Source organism: Schistocerca nitens, chromosome 11 (genome assembly GCF_023898315.1).
Source record: "Schistocerca nitens isolate TAMUIC-IGC-003100 chromosome 11, iqSchNite1.1, whole genome shotgun sequence".
NCBI classification, from domain to species: Eukaryota; Metazoa; Arthropoda; class Insecta; order Orthoptera; family Acrididae; genus Schistocerca; species Schistocerca nitens.
The window spans coordinates 151,355,578-151,376,867 of record NC_064624.1 but is presented as its reverse complement, the minus strand read 5'-3'; the positions used below and the strand labels follow the sequence as shown (position 1 = coordinate 151,376,867).

The 21,290-nt window shown below is 38.6% G+C and overlaps 2 protein-coding genes and 1 long non-coding RNA gene across 23 annotated transcripts in view; 1 reads left to right on the top strand and 2 right to left on the bottom strand.

Annotated features, from left to right (window-relative positions):
• Positions 1–21,290, bottom strand: part of LOC126213457 (ras-related protein Rab-18-like) — a 289,633-nt gene that overhangs the window by 52,477 nt on the left and 215,866 nt on the right. The window lies entirely within an intron of this gene.
• The window catches only part of LOC126213454 (uncharacterized), a 449,182-nt gene that overhangs the window by 278,525 nt on the left and 149,367 nt on the right, over positions 1–21,290 (top strand). For 2 of the 20 annotated variants that reach the window (XM_049941221.1, XM_049941217.1), the window contains exon 3: positions 2,323–2,500. The exons of the other annotated variants lie outside the window; for them this stretch is intronic. The gene's annotated coding sequence lies outside the window, so the exon portion shown is untranslated. The remainder of the gene's footprint in view (positions 1–2,322; positions 2,501–21,290) is intronic. 20 annotated transcript variants of the gene reach the window in all.
• Positions 9,290–21,290, bottom strand: part of LOC126213459 (uncharacterized) — a 144,043-nt gene continuing 132,042 nt past the window's right edge. For both annotated transcript variants that reach the window (XR_007541185.1, XR_007541184.1), the window contains exon 3: positions 9,290–9,411. This is a non-coding gene — a long non-coding RNA (uncharacterized LOC126213459). The remainder of the gene's footprint in view (positions 9,412–21,290) is intronic.

Here is a 21,290-nt window from a genome sequence, read left to right as displayed (position 1 = left end):
CCTTTCCTTAATCTTGCTTCTAAGATAAGTCATAGGGTCGGTATTGCCTCATGTGTTCCAATATTTCTACGGAATCCAAACTGATCTTCCCTGATTTCGGCTTCTACCAGTTTTTCCATTCGTCTGTAAAGAATTTGCATTAGTATTTTGCAGCCGTGACTTATTAAAACTGATAGTTCGGGCCGGCCGAAGTGGCCGCGCGGTTCTGGCGCTGCAGTCTGGAACCGCGAGACCGCTACGGTCGCAGGTTCGAATCCTGCCTCTAGCATGGATGTGTGTGATGTCCTTAGGTTAGTTAGGTTTAACTAGTTCTAAGTTCTAGGGGACTAATGACCTCAGCAGTTGAGTCCCATAGTGCTCAGAGCCATTTGAACCATTTTTTTTGATAGTTCGGTAATTTACACATCTGTCAACACCTGATTTCTTTGGGATTGGAATTATTATATTCTTCTTGAAGTCTGAGTGTATTTCGCCTGTCTCATACATCTTGCTCACCAGATGGTAGAGTTTTGTCAGGACTGGCTCTCCCAAGGCCGTCAGTAGTTCTATTAATGGAACGTTGTCTACTCCCGGGGACTTGTTTTGACTCAGGTCTTTCAGTGCTCTGTCAAACTCTTCACGCAGTATCATATCTCCCATTTCATCTTCATCTACGCTCGCTTCCATTTCCATAATATTGTCCTCAAGTACATCACCCTTGTATAGACCCTCTATATACTCCTTCCACCTTTTTGATTTCCCACTTGCATACTGGTGAAAATTCAGATTTAGCCCATTAGTGTCTATCTGCTTTTCAATGTGAAATAAATTAATGTGAAATAAATTTGCCATCAGTACTTGGATCTGTGTTGAAGTTAGCAAATATAACTAGTTTGTCACACATTTTTCCAGTTTTTATTTTATATAACAATGTTTCAAATTTCTCTTAGAATACCAAGCTTGTGTGGTACCCAGGGATGTGATGCATACTGACAATTAATATATTATATGTTTGTAACTTCCGCGCAACCACTTTAAATGTAATTCCTCCACTTAGATGGCCAAAACACTCTATGATTTCATAGTCTACCGAGGACTGAACTAGTACGCAAGAGCTTCCATAGACAGCAGCTCTATATAAACTGGTAGCCAGTTCATAGCATGTAAGTTTATTGAGGAAGTGGATATTTTTAATTTTAAGCCACTGTTCATTTAGAAATATTACCTTTACTGATAGTTTCATAGTTTCTAAATGAATTTGCATATCATACTTCAGACCTACCTTCAATGTTCAAATACATAATAAAATTACCACTCCATACACTATCAGATAAAGCATTTTTAAAACTATGAGGAGTTCCGTTTATCTAATGACCGCGCACACATGGCTGACTTTGCCAGCCACTGGAGCCATGCAGGCCTGTCGAATGTGTCCTGTGTCTCCCTGTTAGTGCCACAGTAAGCGCCTTTCCAGCCAGTGCCATTTGAACAGTAAGACATACATCACGAGTCTAACAGTGAATCTGCAAATGCAGCAATGGCTATGCCGAAATACTCCAGTGCACAATGAGTGATCATTTATAATTTGTATGTGCGTCCAGAGCCCACTCATGGTGTACAGAAGTTTTTAAATGCTTGAATTCCAAGTTATGATGCAACTCACAAGTTAGTGAAAAAATTTGGAAATGGGAAGTGCTCATGACAAGAAGTGCAGAAGATCATCTTAATGACATTGCATATCACTTGGACAATATCCTTAAAAAGTCTTTTGGACATCTTTCACATTGAACACAAATTTCATGTACCTCTGTACAAAGAACTACTAAGCTATACGGGCTAAAGTCATATAAAGAAACAGTAGTGGAAGATATTACCTAAACATGGTGATCGGGCTGTCCGTGTTAATATTTGCAAGTGGGTTTTGAAACGTGCCTGACAGTGAAGTGGGTTGATACCTCATTCTGTTTTCAGATGAAGCACGACTCAATTTATGCGAGCATGTTAGCCCTCAAAACTGTCAATGTTGGAACACTGTCACAGCTATTCTGCTTCATGAGGAACCCATTCATGGCCAGAAAATAGTGTGGTGCATAGTTAGAGGTGACAGAATAATGGGCCCAATAATTTTAATGACACAGTTAACAGTGTAAGGAATGTGCAAGACTTTTGTAACCAATTTTAATGAACAGAGTTAAAGAGAATGAAGCACTGTATTTTTTCAACAAGTTTCAGTAGAGGCTCATCTGGCAAATTTTTCTTTGCATACAATTCACAAAGTATTTAAACAACAATATCTGGCACAGCTGTAGTCCCAGTTTAACCCAATGAAATTTTTATTTGTAGGGACCACGAAAGGCCAAAGCAGCACAACAAATCCACACACGTTGCAGGAACTCAAGGACAATATCCATGGGTCAGTTCATTCACTTTCTCAAAGAGAAGTACATTGTGTGACAAATATTTGTGAGGAATGTGTGGAAAAAATTGGCAGGTAGTTCCAGCACCTCAATGCATGACATAGGTGAGTACAAAATTTATTTACATATACACTGGCTAGAAAAAAAATCACAACACCAAAAATAATTAATGTAGAGTAATTAAAAATTGTAGGAATAGATTTGGCTAGATAATATTTTTAAGTAGGTAACATTGCAAGGTTATAGGTTACATAAGTGCGAGATACCATTGCAAATATGAAATGCTGGTGAATTAATAAGTGGTGTAACCACCAGAACTTTGAATGCAAGCGTGCAAACGTGTATGCACTGTGTTTTACTGGTGGTGGATGCCAAGTTGTGGGACGGAGTTCTATGCCTGACACACCTGGTCGATACAGGGATGGTTAATACTGTTTGTGGATGAAGCTCGAGTTGTCATCCAGTGATGTCCCACTTGTGCTCAATTGGAGGCAGATCTGGTTATCAGGCTGACTCAGGTAACACACTGACACTGCGTAGAGCACGTTCGCTTACAACAGCGATATGTGGGTGAGCATTACACTGTTGGGAATAAAACCTGGAATTCTGTTCACGAATGGCAGCATAACGGGTCGAATCACCAAACTGACATACAGATTTGCAGTTAGGTGTGCATGGGATAACCAGGAGAGTGATCCTGCTGTCATAGAAAATCACACCCCAGGCCGTAACTCCAAGTGTAGGTCCAGTGTGTCTATCACACAGACAGGCCGGTTGCAGGCCCTCGACTGCCCTCCTCCTAACCGACACACAGCCGTCACGGCACCAAGGCAGAGGCAGCTTTCATCAGAAGACACAACATACCTCAACCCTGCCCTCCAATGTGCTCTCACTTGACAGCACTGCAGTCGCAAATGGTGTCGGTTTGGGATCAGTGGAATCCGTGCTACAGGACGTCTGGCTTGGAGCTGTTCTCAAAGTAACTGATTTGTAACAGTTCACTCTGTCACTGTGGTGCCAACTGCTGCTCATATTGCTATTGTAAATGCAATACAATGCTCTAGAGCCGTACGCCAAACGTGACGGTCTTCCCTCTCGGTAGTGCTGTGTGGCCATCAGGAGCCCGTCTTCTTGCGACTGTACGTTCTCGTGGCCACTGCTGCCAGCAATAATGTACAGTGGCTACACTCCTGTCATGTCTTTCTGCAACAATGTAGACTACCATCTAGCTTCCCATAACCCTATTAAATGACCTTGTTCATGAGGTGTTAATGGTGGCATCTTTGTCGCCTTAAAGGCATTCTAGACTAACATCATTTCACCATGTTCAATCTCAAAGGTAATTAATGCTCGGGACCATTATAGCGTGTATTTAAAGCAAGCTGGTGCTACTGGCATCACTCCTATGTGACTGTCCCAAAATCGGAACAGACATCATCTTTCAGATGTAGCAACAAGCCTATCTACTTTCATTTATGTTGCACATCTCCTCATTGCTGTTGCTCACCATCTACTGCACCACGTGTGCAATGGTCAGAAAAATGGAAGATCCTGTAGTTTGGTTGCAAGGTAAAGGTGAGTCGAATACTTGCTCTGCGTGTTAATATTGGGTCAGATGAAGTTTGGAAAATTAGCCCATTTCTCTAGTTTCTCTGCATGTGAGCATTTAAGGTAATGGCTTGTTTGTTTTTACAGCTGCTCTAGCACACTATTTCATCAACAGCTTTGTTTATATCTGATGTTATTCTCTTCTTACTAGATCCAATCAGTTATTGCCCGTGCATTGCAAAACTAGCCTTTTCATAACTGTTGTGATCAAGAAGGTTTACTACAGAATTGACACATTCTTTTTCTACAGTGCTTATCACATTTCTGAATTTTTACCCCATGCTTAACAACACCTGACATCTCTTTAGCAGACTTTGATACAAAGTTTGAAACATTGCATGCTTGTCTCTGAATATTTTGACTTGAATATTTTGACTTGTATTCATTTTTGGGTGACTGCAGAATTGTTTTTTGAAGATTGTGTATTTGTTTTCGAAGGCTCACTTTTACACATAAGTCTTAACACATTGGTGCTATCTTCTACATTCCCAAGTACAAACTTTTTATTGGATTCATTTCAGATATGTGTAAAATATCGTTCCTCATCTGCTATTGCTACACAATTTTTTTCCAAATTGTACTTTTTCATTTTTTTTCAATGTAGAGTTACACATGAGCTAAATGTTACAAAACTATTACTTTTGTCCACTTTTAAACTATTTTGCATTTTTATTTGTGTTACTTCATCATTTTTGCAGTGCTTGAATTATTGAGGCCTTGTCTCATATGATAATGGTGTTCTTTTTTTTTTTTTACATGTTTTTGTTACACAAGCAGCATATGATTATGAGTAGGCCACCGTTACCAATATCATATTTGTTCTGCTACAGTTTTTGTGAAACCTCTATTTACAACTATTACCCTGGATACCTTTCCTAACTTTTTTGTAATGCACATTACAATTATTACCACATTTTACTTAACTTTTATCAGAGCAGTTTACACCTAGTCCAATCATTGCCATCTTGTGAAACTCAACTATCAAACTAAAATGTTAAATGGCATTAACAGCATCCCCCTTACTCAGAGGCAATTTTATCTCCTTAACAGTATGTTGAGAGTTGCACTAATAGTCTCTGCCTCAGGTATGAAAATAGCTTCAGAATGGTTGAACATAACATGTGGATTGTCATGAGGATCATTACATGACCCACTCTTTTTTGTAATCTACATAAATGATCTTCCATTGACCATAAGTGTCAGTTCAAATACTGTAATATATGCTGATGACACAAGCATACTAACTGAGAGTCCAAACTGAGTCCTGGCAGTCATATCTCAGATGAGAGCTTAATATGCATACAAGTGTTTTGTGGCTAACGGTTTAAGTCCTAACCTCACACAAACTCGTATTATGGAATTTCAAGCAAACATTAATTACTTTTTAAAAACACAAGTAGACATTAATGGTCATACATAAGTTAATGAAGAAGCTCTGTTTGAATATCCTATGCCAATAGATGCATCTCCTATTGTGTTGAGCCAAAGACAAGAGCAGTGGTTTATTTTGCATGATTTCTAACCCTGCTGCCTTATGGGATTTCTTCTGTAGCAGTGCAATTAAAGTAAATAAAGTTCAGCAGAACTGACCAGTAAGAATATTGTGTAAAGCAGATAACTGTATATCTTAGACGGGTATTTTTAAGGAGCTTGGAATTCTTATTCATTTACTTCTTAACATTTTTTGTTGTTGATAAAGAAAATCAGGTTCAATTGAGCTGTGATATTCACATTAAGAATACAAGACATGAAAATAATTCTCAACCAGACATTGCTTTGTTGTCCAGGGTGGAGAATAGAGCTATGTATGCTGGTGATAAGATACTCAGCAGGCTCCCATCTAACATAAAGCCAAAAATTTGGGATCCCTACCAATTCAAAAAATAATTAAAAACACATCTCATTACTCACTGTTTCTGCAAATTATCTGGGCTGTCATAATTGGGGGATCTAAATTTCTGTTATGTGCATGGTAGATAATAGTGTTTCTTATGAAACTCTATAACAAGTAACAATGCACTTTAAACAGGACTCAGTATTTATAGATGTAAAAATATTTTCTTTGAAAGAGAGAACAGTAATTAAGTGAATACTACAATACTAATAGTGGATAAACAGCAGTCATGTAATATAACTAAGTATGTAAATGACATAAGGTGGAATAGCATTGAGCAGTGGAGTGATAGTTCTCAATATGTAACAGAGATGACCGGCCGAAGTGGCCGTGTGGTTCTAGGCGTTGCAGTCTGGTACCGTGAGACCACTACGGTCGCAGGTTTAAATCCTCCCTCGTGCATGGATGTGTGTAATGTCCTTAGGTTAGTTAGGTTTAAGTAGTTCTAACTTCTAGGGGACTAATGACCTCAGAAGTTGAGTCCCATAGTACCCAGAGCCATTTTTTGTAACAGAGAAGGAATTTCTGTGCTTTGTTTGTCTCATATTAATGTACACCTTCATTCATTACATATCCCTGAGGATTCTCATTGGTGGGGTCTAGGGAACATGATAAATAAATGAATGAATTAATTAATTAATGTGTAATGCTCTTTATCTTATGAATAACTATTTTTGTTTTTGTTTTTGTTTTTGTGAGTGTTGCAAGCTTGGAGAGTAAGCAACAGTTTAAGGGTGCAAAAGGCCTTAGGATCGAACATCAGTATTTGCAATTCTTTTTACTTCTTTTTCTATTATTGCTGCTTCACCTCTGCTTGTGATTTAAAAAGTGAAAAATTCCAAGCTGCTCCCACTGTGAGACTACATTAAACTGAAATTACTGCCTGTGTACATTGTTAGAGAGCTTGCAATTAAAAAAAATTAATAAAAAAACAAAGGGTATATTGTGTGGTGTAGGACCATTAATTAATTAATTTATTTATTGGTGCTGTGTATCTATAACTGCACAGTATAAAAATATATCGACCCATTTCTTAAGTACTATAAACATTTCTTGAACTTTTACAAGTCATTCTTAGCAAGAAATGATACTATACAATATTTTGTTTATTTGTGCACTCTACTAATGCAATCCAAACTGGCACTACAGTTCTGTGTTTCTACATACTCAAGTGAAGTTGTGCTTGACAGGTAATCCTTCACAATCAATTTGAAGCTGTTTACTTCCATTTGTTTACTTGTTTTATGTAATTCTTTATGAAATTCAATGCCATGACATAATATGCCGTTCTGTAATAGTGGTGCATTTCTCTGTTATACATGTACAGTATATGGGGTGTGAAAATTTATAACAAAGAAAAGGGGAAAAGATTTCCTCAGTATTAATTTAGAATGCTTGATAAGCATCTGTATGACAAACAGATGCAGAATAGTTGTTATTCAGGTGAAGAGTTACCAAAGGACAATCTGCAAATTTGAGTGGGAGAGAACACATACTTAAACTATTGTCACACAGAGCAGGAATTCAGATGTCAACATTGGCTGAACTGAGTTTCTGATATCAGAGTGAGAAAAATGCATGTTGAGGAGTACTTCCAAACATGCAGACCAATACTGAGCATGTCAGATGTTCTAAACACACATCTGAATGTGGACAAATGAGATGGAAGAACGCCAACCAAGTTACAGGCAGGTCATCTCTTCCTTTGGTAGTGCTAGAAAGAGCATCAAGGCCACTTAAGACATGAGATGAATTACATGTTTTGACAGATGTGATGAAAGGAAAGGAATGTTTGTACAACTTGCAAACTATTATAAAAAACTCTCCCAGTTAGATTGTAACTGGGGTGTGTTGAAAGGTGAAAATCTTTCACCCAGAGCTATGCAGTCCAAAGGAGTGTTGTGTAGAATTTTTAAATGAGCAAAATGTGTTCAACATTCATACCAACAAGAAAAGAGAAGGCATGCAAAGTTCTTAGATTTGTCTGTTAATGATGCAGTATGTAGGGCAAAATTGTGCAATTTTGCATAAAATGGAATATTTGGCTGAGCACTATGTTCACAAAAAGCTAAAACAACTCCATTGACATTCAAGGCACTTGGCCACAATTTGCTTTATGGATTGAAGCTGAGAAAACTGGTGTGTGTGTGTGTGTGTGTGTGTGTGTGTGTGTGTGTGTGTGTGTGTGTGTGTGTGTGTATACATCATTAAACGTTTGTATGGATATTATTCAGGAGTTTTACACAGCCAGTTGTGAAGTGCACCGGCACAAACTGTACCAGTTCACATTTGTCGAAACCATGTTTGTCTAGCCAAGGAAAACTTGTTGTTCAGCACAACAGTTTTTTACATCTAGATGTGCAATATGAGATTTTCACTCTGCAGCAGACTGTGTGCTGATATGAAACTACCTGACAGATTAAAACTCTGTTCTGGGCCGAGAGTCAAACTCGGGACCTTTGCCTTTCGCAGGCAAGTCCTCCACCAAATGAGCTACCCAAAGACGACTTACATCTCATCCTCACAGCTTTAGTTCTGCCAGTATCTCATCTCCTACCTGTGAACCTTGCAAAACTAGCACTCCTGGAAGAACGGATACTGTGAAGACATGGCTTAGCCACAGCCTGGGGATGTTTCCGGAATGAGATTTTCACTCTACAATGGAGTGTGCACTGATGTGAAACTTGCCCGTGAAAGACAAAGGTCCCAAGTTCAAGTCTCAGTCGGCCACACAGTTTTAATCTACCAGCAAGTTTTAGAAATGAGTGTGTGTCATATTATGCATCAGCAGCTAGGTAGTGAAGTGCTACTGCTTGGTCATGCTGCACTACTACAGTGAACTGTTGTTTATGTAGGGGCCTTATTTCACTTCTTTTTAATCGTTTTGGAACGTTTCAGATAGCATAAATGTGTCTATACCCGTTTTCCACTTATTGCTTGTGGTACTATTGTTGTAATGTACTAAATTATAGAGTGCCAAAGAAATAACAGTTGTGATTAGCCAAATAGTCAGCTTTGACTAACTGAAGTTTACTGTTGTAAGGATTTATTTTCTGTCCATTGCAATTTTAAGTGAATAATTTGAGTATACACCTCCCAAAGTCAAGCCTGTATTCTTTATCAAAATCTTTGTTTTATGTTTCAGACAGAAGATAGGAATGAAGTGCCAACCTATTCTGAACTGGGAGTGCAGTCTGTAGCAAATTATGTGGAGAGTTTGCATAGCAACAGTAGTAATACAAGGTGTCCAACAAAGGACTTGCTAACATTAGAATTAAATAGCATGAAAATAGTAGAACAGACATTATGTTTATTGTGAAAGCTGTAAGAACTTTATACACAAGCTTTGAAATAATAGTTACAAAACATGGAACTGTCATAGCAAAACAATGTACTTATAAATAATACTCCAAAGTTCAGAGCAATCAGTTAATCAACTTCAAATGGAGAGGCAGCATGTAAATGTTGGGCCGGTGGCAGCTGTAGTTACTCCTGAAGATGTCACCATAGTTTCTGAAAGAATACAGCAGAATATGAGGAAATTTGCCCCAAACAATTTCTATAGAGGCTGGTTTGAAGTGTTCAAGGATGCATACACTACTGAGAAATGGTCCACATATGTTCCTATTCAAAATCCAAAGCCACCGGGTCATATCTGTAACCACTATGAAATAAAGGGCTTACTGCAGACCAAATTCTCACAATAAGTGAAGGATTTGGTGCTGGCTGCATCTGGTTTACTGGTTAGGGATACATCCATCTGAATGTGTTGGAGAATAAGAAAACTGGCAATTTTGGGGTACCAAAAAGCCCCTTTTGTATGAAGAAAAACCATTGCATTCTCCTAAAGCTATTGTTTAGGCTTGTGATATGCAGCAGGCATACAATGAGCCCTTATGTCATGCAAGAATCAGTAGCTAGTAAACATTATAATTTTTGAAAAGTTTGTCATCAAACAATAAGCATTAGAGCATCAATGTGCACTGAGTGATTCATGCAAAATGGGGCCTGACCACATCCGACCAAACAGGTGTTCCACTTTCTTGAGGAATACTTTGAGAATAGGGTCATTGTGTGGATTATCTCATTTTTATGGACACAGGCATGGAAAGCCCCCATATTCACTCAGTCTGACTTTTGGGACTACTTTTCTGGGACACGTTGAAATACATTATCAACTGGGACCATCCCACCACACTGGATGAATATGAACTGTTTGCATTGCAACTGAATCCTTAATAAAAAGAAAATATGGCTTCGAATTCAATTTTTCTGAATCTACAAGAGAAAATACTCAGTCAGCTACATGCATTGACAATATTTTAACAAATTATGAATTTGAAGATGGATATAAATTTTGTCTAGATCTAGGAATTTCTGATCATTCAGCATTATTCATTGAGCTACCCCGAGCAGGTAGAGAAGTCCCATGTAAAAAAGCTTATGTAAAAAGGATCTTCAACCAAGAAACTTTGACTCTATTCCATGATAAGCTCAAGGAGACAGAATGGCACTTTGATAAAAAATATTTCATGCACAGCAAATTTTGAAGCATTTCTAGGGGATTTTCTAAGTGTTTTCAATGAAATGTTTCCACAAAAGACTTATTTTAATAAAATGACAAAATTAAAATGGATCACTAAAGGTATAAAAATCTCCAGTGCTAAGAAAAGGCAGCTACATAAGGAACCAAGACATAATAAAAAAAATGAATTTATTGAATATGTTAAACGATACAAAAGTACATTTAAGAAAGTTGTCAAAGCAGCAAAGCAAATGACAAATAATAAATTATTCTTAAAACATGAGAATAAATCAAAGGCAGTGTGGTCAGTTGTAAAACACGAATTAGATATCAAAGCCTCTAGACATGGAATTAGTACAATTAAGCTTGAAGATGAGATCATTGTAAATCCGGCTAGAATTTCAGAATGCTTCAATGAGTTCTTCATTAATGTAGTGAAACCAGAGGTTAATATTGCAGATTATGAGAACAATGTATGTCCCTTTGGACTAAATCATAATTCTGAATGCCTCTTTAAATTCAAAACAGTTTCAACAATAGATGTAGAAAAAATTAGATTAAAACTAAAAAACAAAAATTCTGCAGGTTGGGATGGAATACCAGCAAAAGCCCTTAAATTTGTGTGTAAAATAATAGGATACCCACTATCTAAAGTAATAAACCAATCCTTTGAACAAGGAAGCTTCCCAGAGGTACTGAAGTATGCAGAAGTAAAACTGTTGCTCAAAAAGGGTTCAAGAGAGGATATGGGGAATTATTGTCCCATCTCCCTCCTTCCAGTCCTATCAAAAATGTTTGAAAACGCTGCTGCTATGCAGATTCAAAATTTTATGGAGAAATATGATATTATTACGGAAAACCAATTTGGTTTCCAGCGTGGCAAAAGTACTACTAATGCAATTAACAAGTTTATCGACAAGATCAGCACATCATTAGACAACCATAATAAAGTAGCAGGAATATTTTGTGATCTCACAAAAGCCTTTGACTCTGTAAATCACGCACTGCTCATCTATAAGCTTGACAAGAGTAATGTTCTAAATTGGCTTACTTCATACTCATCAAATAGGAAACAGAGTGATTGTCTCATCAAATGCAGCAAATTACTATTCAAAATGGAAAACAGTAGCCCAAGGTGTCCCTCAAGGCTCGATTCTAGGACTTATTTTGTTATTGTTCTATATAAATGATTTACCGAACAATATAAATGCTCCATTGATTTTATTTGCATATGACACATCTGCATTAACTGAAAACCAGAAGCCCAAAAACATCCCTCTCTACATAATAAACACAATGAACAAACTAGAAACATGGTTCCAACTGAATGGATTAAGATTGAACATCCCCAAAACCCACATGGTCCAGTTCAGAACAAAACAGTCAAAGCCCCAAGAAATTAAAATAACTCATAAAAATCAGGATATAGAAGAAGTGGATTCTGTCAAGTTTTTAGGGTTAAACTTAGATAAAAATTTAAATTGGAATAAACACGTTGACTACCTGCTAAACAAATTATGTAGCTTTGCATTTGCTATGCAAATATTAGCTGGTGCAACAGACATGGATACAAGGAAAATTGCATACCACAGCTACTTTCAATCAGTTGTAAGGTATGGTATTATTTTTTGGGGAAATTCAAGCAATATATTGTGCATAGTAAAGTTGCAGAAAAGAATAATAAGGAACATGTGTACTGCCCATCAAATGGTTCAAATGGCTCTGAGCACTATGGGACTTAACATCTGTGGTCATCAGTCTACTGCCCATCCAAGGACATCATGTTGCCTTCTATTTGAAAAACAACAGTTATTAACAGTTCCCTCCTTATACATCTATGATATTATCATCTTTCTACATAGCAATTTAGAGTTATTTGAGAAAAACTGTTTCAATCACACATATAACATGAGAAACAAAGACAATTTTATGCTTCCCACTAATCGCTTAAACCTATATGTGCAGTCTCCTTAGTATATGGCAACGAAAATTCATAACAAGCTAAAAGGAAAGAATGTTCTGAGTATGAACCTAGAGACACTGAAATCAAAGCTATATGATATACTTGTCAAACGCTGCTACTACACTGTTGGGGAGTTCATGAAGGATGAACTGAACAGTTGAGCAGGATAAATTTACATATAGTCTTGTGTGTAAATGTAGCTATCCTTCACAAAAAGGAGGAAATAAAAATAAAAGTTTATAATAATGTTAAAATTCTTTGTACCAATTAGGCCTAAGTTAAGTTATCCATTTTTTTGACCTGTCTCCTGTACACTAATAATATGATTAGAAATTGTATGTTATGAGACGAATAAAACACTATTCACTATTCACTATTCATTTCCATAAATTTCAAGATGTGTTAACAAATGATGATCAGTGAGCATTTTGAAAAGATTGTGATGTGATTGCAAAGGCTGCTTGCTAAAGATAAATTTATTTATGCATGCTGATAAAAGCAGACATTATACAGTGCCTTAGCAGTTTTTCTAAGTATTATTCTTAACTTCTGTACAAAATTCTTTGTGTTCAAAATTAATCTACCATTCATTCAATTCTTTTCTTTTCTGTGTTAGTTAATTATAAATCAGGGAGTCCTTGGTTGGCTACCCTTTATATTTATAGTTAATGAAAACCCAGCAACTACACACACAATTCTTCAGTCCGCAGATCTTCAAACTTCCACTCCTAGGTACTCCACAATGAAGAAAAGGGAGCAGAATGATAAATATGGTCCTGAAATTGAGTCAATCACTAATACACTGCAGGACGTTGATGATGAAACAGATATTTTTGCTAAATTTTTGGGAGCATAAATCAGAAAAATTGTTCCGAGGAGAAAAGGGATGTAAATCTAATATTAATGAAAGTCTTGTGTAAATCATTAAATGAATAAATTTTATATTGGAATGTAATTTGCTTTAGGACTATGGAGTTATAATCAGCACTTTTTTTACTGTGAACTCTGTTCTTCAATATCGCTGTAGAACTTCATGCTACATTCACGCCAAGAGTTTGGAAAAGGTAAATATAATGTTCAAGGCAGCAATTTATGCTGGTTGGTACATGTTGTGTTTGCTAAGACTGAGTAAATGTATCACGAATAAATATAGCATGTAAGGTTTTGGCAGAATGTAAATAATATGGGAGTAAAGGAAACAACCTACCAAACAGGAGAATCATTGATTTGTCAACAGAAACACAAAACAGAATGGAAATTTTGCTACCTTTTGGATAGGCCTATCATACACTGAAGACTAGCCCAAACAGGCCTTTTTTGTGCTGTCTGGGGTTTGAGAATTTTTTGACTGGTGAGGATTATTTTTTAAATTTTGGGCCTATATGTGTAAAATTACATTTTTAAACATTCTCTTGCATGCTTCTCTCATCCAGTCTTCGAACAAATGCATACAACAATAGGGAGTTATGGTTACAGGTTATGCCACAACTTTTCACTTAGTAATTTTGCTAAACAACAGGGGCTATATGTCTGTTCTGTTTTCATGTGTCAAGTGACTCATCTGTGCATTTTTATCATTTTTATCTCTGTTTATTTTTTATCTCACCATTGAGGAATAGGCAAAAACAGTGTGTTTTAATATTAATCTACAACAGGAATACAAATTTGTGAAATTGTGTAATGACAGTGACAATGAATCTATTTATTGCACAATATGTAATGGAGAACTTCCTGCTGCATATAAATGGAAAGGTGATATTAAAGACTATGCAAAAACAGCAATATGTTACGTAGCAAATGTATACTGAATAAAGTAATGTAAAATGCCTCTCTGTAAGTGATTAATCACTGGGACTTCAGACAGTTACTGATGTCAAGAGAAAGGCAAGGAACAAAGACAATTACTAATGTCAAGAGAAAGGCAAGGAACAACATTTATGATACACATCAAATAGGACAGATTATAGATGTGGTATGTCTTTTTGTAAAACTCCAGGACTGTAGACAGGAAAGTAGCATATAGTAAACAGATTATGGTAGTGGGCCAGCTCTTGTCACAAGAGTACAATCCTGAGCTGGCTGTTTCTCAAGGAGTTACTTGCGGGGTAGGGGAGTGGCTCTGTACATAAAAAACAGTATTTCATTTAAGTACATAGACGTATCATGACACTGCACTGAACAGATATTTGAAAGCTGTGCAGCATTAGTTGAATTTAGTGAAACTAAACTTCTAATTGCTGTTGTTTATAGGTCCCCTAACTCCGCCTTCAGAGCATTTTTGCTCAAGCTAGAGAGGGTTCTTGATTCACTTTGTAGGAAGTACCAGAAAGTACTCAGTAGTAAAGCCGCTTTATAAAAAGGGAGAAAGGGATAATGTAGATAATTTTAGACCTATTTCTATGCCATCAGTGTTTGCAAAAGTTATCGAAAAGGCTGTGTATGTAAGGTTAATTGATCATTTTATATCACACGATTTGCTATCAAATGTACAATTCGGATTTAGAAGTCATTTGACAACTGAAAATGCTACATTCTCTTTTCTCTGTGAGGTACTGGATGGGCTAAACAAAAAGTTTTGAACGCTTGGTGTATTTTTTGATTTAACAAAGGCATTTGACTGTGTTGATCTCACAATATTGCTCCAGAAGTTGGACCATTACGGAATAATGGGAGTAGCTCACAATTGGTTCACCTCTTACTTTAGCAACAGGCAGCAAAAAGTCATTATTCACAATGTTGATAACGGCTGTGATGTGGGATCTGAGTGGGGTACTGTCAAGTGGGGGGGGGGGGGGGGGGGGGGTGCCACAGGGATCAGTGTTGGGGCCGCTCCTGTTCCTTATTTATATAAATGATATGCCCTCTAGTATTATGGGTAACTCTAAAATATTTCTGTTTGCTGATGACACTAGCTCGGTAGTAAAGGATATTGTGGGCAACAGTGTCTCGGTTTCAAGTAGTGCAGAACATGACCTCAGTTCATGGCTTGTAGAAAATAAACTAACGTTAAATCACAGTAAGACTCAGTTTTTACAGTTTTTAACACACAATTCAACAAAACCTGACGTTTTAATCTTGCAGAATGGGCATATGATTAGTGAAACTGGACAGTTAAAATTCCTAGGTGTTCAGATAGATAGTAAGCTGTCGTGGAAAGCCCACATTCAGGATCTTGTTCAAAGACTTAATACTGCCATTTTCACTATTTGAACGGTATCGAAAGCGAGTGATACTTCGACACGTAAATTAGTCTACTTTGCTTATTTTCATTCACTCATGTCGTATGGTATTATGTTCTGGGGTAACTCTTCCCATTCTAGAAGGATATTTTTGGCTCAGAAATGGGCAGTTGGGCAATAAGTGGTGTGAGTTTCCAAACCTCTTGTCGACCTCTGTTCACGAATCTGGGTATTTTGACATTGGCCTCTCAATATGTATATTCCTTATTGTCATATCTTGTTACCAGTATTAGTTTATTTTCAACAATAAGCAGCTTTCACTTGGTTAATACTTGGCAGAAAACAAACCTGCATTTGGCTTGGAATTCCTTAACTCTTGTGCAAAAAGATGTGCAGTATACTGCTGCATCCATTTTCAATAAGCTGCCACTCGAATTCAAAAATCTTAGCAGTAATACACACACTTTCAAATCGAAACTGAAGGGTTTCCTCATGGGTCACTCCTTCTGTTCTGTCGAGGAATTCCTTGAAAAATTAAGCTGATTCTCATTGTATTGCCGATAGCGTTTGCTTAAATGTAAGTACTGATTTTCTTTCAGGTTCATGAACATTTATTTTTATCTGTTATTGCTTTTATGTTGTAAGTTCATGTACTGACACATTCCATGACCTTGGAGATTTGCTCCTCAATTTGGTCCTACGGAGCTTGACATGTAAATAAATAAATAAATAAATAAATGCAAATAGACCCCGGCTGCTAGTGTTTTCATTGTACTCTACAGAGCATCCACTTGCTATAAGATTCTGTTGACTGTGTACGTGAAAAACCAAGATTACATCTCAGGAATTTCAAGTGGGGTGGAGGTGGATGTACTGGAAAAGGTCATGTGATATTGTGGTAGTATTACTGACGCTGGCAACAATATGCGCATTACCTACATGCCAGAGTTTGTGCGCTTGGTGCTCACACAAAAGCTAGATTCTCAATACAACTGTAACCTGAAAGCAGTCCACAAAAAAGTCACATTAATAGGTAATTGCTGTTGTGTCAAAGAGCTATTTACATGTCTTGGTCTCCCTCTATAATGTTTGCTCTCATACTACCCTCCAGTAACCAGATTGATAATTCCTTAGTATGTCTCGTATCAGCAGATCACTTCATCTTTTCTCCTCAATTCTATTTAGTAACCCATTATCATTAGTTAAGCCGCTGGTGAAGTATCAGTGCAGTAGCGAGTCGCATATATAGCTTCCATATTTGTTTTGTAGTTTGATTCTTAATTTCTTTCTAAGTGTTTGTGCGCTTGCATTTTTAATTACATAAAATCCTTGTGTATTCTCGTATTTGAGAGGAGTCGTTAGATATTAGCAGTAGGACGGATAGGGTGTGTGTGTGCTGTGTGCGGGCGCAGGAGGAACTGGCTGCGGTTCGCGAGCAGCTGAGCTTGCTGTTGGCCACGGTCAGCCGCCTTCATGCTGCTGCCTCGAGGTGTAGCGACGGTGGAGGTTCTGGCGCGTCGCTTGAGACAACCCAGGTGTCACTTGCTGTGTCTGCTGACTCAGCCGCCGAGGCACCTTCTAGAGTACCCGGCGCGTTGGGGCCAACCTCACCTCAGGGTGAGTGGCAGACTGCAACGCGTTTGTGGCGCTCGAGGCAGAGGGTCAATGTAGAGGCTGTCCGACTGGCCTCGCCCATTCGTCCTGTCAGTGGGCAGGTGGCCGCTCCTTCAGCAGAGCCTGAGCAGGCACACGGGGGCAAAAGCTTGCTGGTTATTGGGGGCTCCAACGTTAGGCAGGTGATGGAGCCCCTTAGGGAAATAACGTACAGGGCTGGAAAGAAATCCAACGTTCACTCGGTTTGTCTGACAGGGGGACTTATCTGAGATGTGGAGGTGGCCTTTTCTGTGGCTATCAAGCATATGGGGTGCAGTCGTCTGCAAGTAGTTGCTCACGTCGGCACCAATGATGCCTGTCACTTGGGTTCTGAAGCGATCCTCAGTTTGTACAGGCGGCTGGCGGATTTGATCAAGACTGCTGGCCTCGCACGTGGGGTGCAAGCAGAGCTCTCTATTTGCAGCATCGTTCCCAGAATGGATCGGGGTCCTTTGGTTTGGAGCTGAGTGGAGGGTCTCAACCAGAGGCTTCATCGACTCTGTGACGGTCTTGGCTGCAGATTTCTAGACTTGTGCTATTTGGTGGGGAATTGTAGGACCCCCCTATATAGGTCAGTGGTGCACTACACAAAGGAAGCGGCTACTCTGGTAGCAGAGTACTTGTGGCATTCACATGGGGTTTTTTTACGCTACGCAGTGGTGTGAGCTGTCCTGATGAACACTCAGCAGTCGACGTGCAGGCAGGGAAATCAGGACGCGCTCAGTGTAAAGACCCTTCAGCTATCAAGATATTAGCAGTAAATTTTCAGAGTGTTCAGAATAAAGTTCCTGAATTTACTGCCCTCCAAGAAGCGTGTGGCGAGAAAATTATTCTTGGGACTGAGACATGGCTGAACCCTGAGATAGGAAGTTATGAAATATTTAGTGAGGGTTGGAACATGTATCGGAAAGACAGATTAGACACCGTAGGAGGTGGTGTCTTCATTGCGGTTGACAAAAATATTGTGTCTACTGAGGTCGAAGTAGATCCAAACTGCTTCTATCAGTTTTTCCATTCATCTGTAAAGAATTCGCGTTAGTATTTTGCAGCTTTGACTTATTAAACTGATAGTTCAGTAATTTTCACATCTGTCTACGCCTGCTTTCTTTGGGATTGGAATTATTATATTCTTCTTGAAGTCTGAGGGTATTTCACCTGCCTCATACACCTTGCTCACCAGATGGTAGAGTTTTGTCAGGACTGGCTCTCCCAAGGCTGTCAGTAGTTCTAATGAAATGTTGTCTACTCCCGGGGCCTTGTTTCGACTCAGATCTTTCAGTGCTCTGTCAAACTCTTCACGCAGTATCGTATCTCCCATTTTATCTTCATCTACATTCTCTTCCATTTTCATAATATTGTCCTCAAGTACATCGCCCTAGTATAGACCCTCTATATACTCCTTCCACCTTTAAGCTTTCACTTCTTGGCTTAGAACTGGGTTTCCATCAAAGCTCTTGATATTCATGCAAGTGGTTCTCCTTTCTCCAAAGGTCTCTTTAATTTTCCTGTAGGCAATATCTATCTTACCCCTAGTGAGATAAGCCTCTACATCCTTACATTTGTCCTCTAGCCATCCCTGCTTAGCCATTTTGCCCTTCTTGTCGATATAATTTTTGAGACGTTTGTATTCTTTTTTGCCTGCTTCATTTACTGAATTTTTATATTTTCTCCTTTCATCAATTAAATTCATTATTTCTTCTGTTACCCAAGGATTTCTACTAGCCCTCGCCTTTTGCCTATTTGATCCTCTGCTGCCTTCACTATTTCATCCCTCAAAGCTACCCATTCTTCTTCTACTGTATTTCTTTCCCCCATTCCTGTCAATTGTTCCCTTATGCTCTCCCTGAAACTCTGTACAACCTCTGGTTCTTTCAGTTTATCCAGGTCCTATCTCCTTAAATTCCCATCTTTTTACAGTTCCTTCAGTTTTAATCTACAGTTCATAACTAATAGATTGTGGTCAGAGTCCACATCTGCTCCTGGATATGTCTTGCAATTTAAAACCTGGTTCCTAAATCTCTGTCTTACCATTATATAATCTATCTGATACCTTTTAGTATCTACAGGGTTCTTCCATGTATACAACCTTCTTTCATGATTCTTAAACCAAGTGTTAGGTATGATAAAGTTATGCTCTGGTCAAAATTCTACCAGACGTCTTCCTCTTTCATTTCTTAGCCCCAATCCATATTCACCTACTATGTTTCCTTCCCTCCCTTTTCCTGCTCTTGAATATAGTCACCCATGACTATTAAATTTTTGTCTCCCTTCATTACCTGAGTAAGTTCTTTTACCTCATCATACATTTTATCAATTTCTTCGTCATCTGCAGAGCTAGTTGGCATATAAACTTGTACTACTGTAGCAGGTGTGGGCTTGTGTCTATCTTGGCCACAATAATGCGTTCACTATGCTGTTTGTAGTAGCTTACTTGTACTCCTATTTTTTTATTCATTATTAAACCTACTCCTACATTACCCCTATTTGATTTTGTAGTTATAACCATGTATTCACCTGACCAAAAGTCTTGTTCCTCCTGCCACTGAACTTCACTAATTCTCATTATATCTAACTTTAACCTATCCATTTCCCTTTTTAAATTTTCTAACCTACCTGCCTGATTAAGGGATCTGACATTCCACGCTCCAATCCATAGAACGCCAGTTTTCTTTCTCCTGATAACAATGTCCTCCTGAGTAGTCCCCGCCCAGAGATAAGAATGGGGGATTATTTTACCTCCGGAATATTTTACCCAAGAGGACACCATCATCATTTAACCATACAGTAAAGCTCCATGCCCTTGGGAAAAATTACGGCTGTAGTTTCCCCTTGCTTTCAGCCGATTGCAGTACCAGAACAGCAAGGCCATTTTGGTTAGTGTAACAAGGCCAGATCAGTCAATCATCCAGACTGTTGCCCCTGCAACTACTGAAAAGGCTGCTGCCCCTCTTCAGGAACCACACGTTTGTCTGGCCTCTCAACAGATACCCCTCCGTTGTGGTTGCACCTATGGTACAGCTATCTGTATCGTTGAGGCACACAAGCCTCCCCACCAACGGCAAGGTCCATGGTTCATGGAGGGGAATGACTATGGCTACAAAAGTTAAAAAGTCGGTCAAGAAGGCTAGGAGAGTATTCTTACTAGAAAGAGCAGATAAGTAGTTGTTAGCTTCCCACTTAGTAAATGAATCGACTTCATTTACTTCCGGTACGATGGATGTGGAAGAATTATGGGCAAATTTTAAACACATCATAAATCACACATTGGACAAGTATATACCGAAAAAGTGGGTTGCAGACAGTAAAGACCCACTGTGGTTTAACAGCGCAATTCAGAGAATGCTCAGGAAGCAAAGGCAGTTGCACTCGCAGTACAAGAAAGATCAGGAGAATGAGGACAGGCAAAAGTTAGTAGAGATTCGTGGTGCTGTAAAAAGCGTGATGCGCGAAGCATTCAATGGTCTGACATAAAATCGGTAAGCAGGTCGAAGGGTTCCATCCAGTCACTCACTGATCAGTCTGGCCTGGCAATGGAAGACAGCAAAATGAAAGCTGAAATTTTAAATTTAGCATTTGAGAAATTTTTCATGCAGGAGGATCGTGTGAACATACCGCTGTTTGAGTCTCGTACAGATTCCCGTATGGAGGACATAGTGATAGACATCCCTGAGGTTGTGAAGCAGCTGAATGGGTTGAAAATAAATAAATTGCCAGGTCCTGATGGGATTCCAATTCGGTTTTGCAGAGAGTACTCTTCTGCATTGGCTCCTTACTTAGCTTGCATTTATTGTGAATCTCTTGCCCAACGTAAAGTCCCGAGCGACTGGAAATAAGTGCAGGTGATGTCTGTATATAAGAAGGGTAGAAGGACAGATCCTCAAAATTACAGACCAATATCCTTAACATCAGTTTGTTGCAGGATTCTTGAACATATTCTCAATTCGAATATAATGAATTTCCTTGAGACAGAGAAGTTGCTGTCCAAGCATCAGCACGGCTTTAGAAAGCATCACTCCTGCAAAACATAACTTGCCCTTTTTTCACATGATATCTTGCAAACCGTGGATGAAGG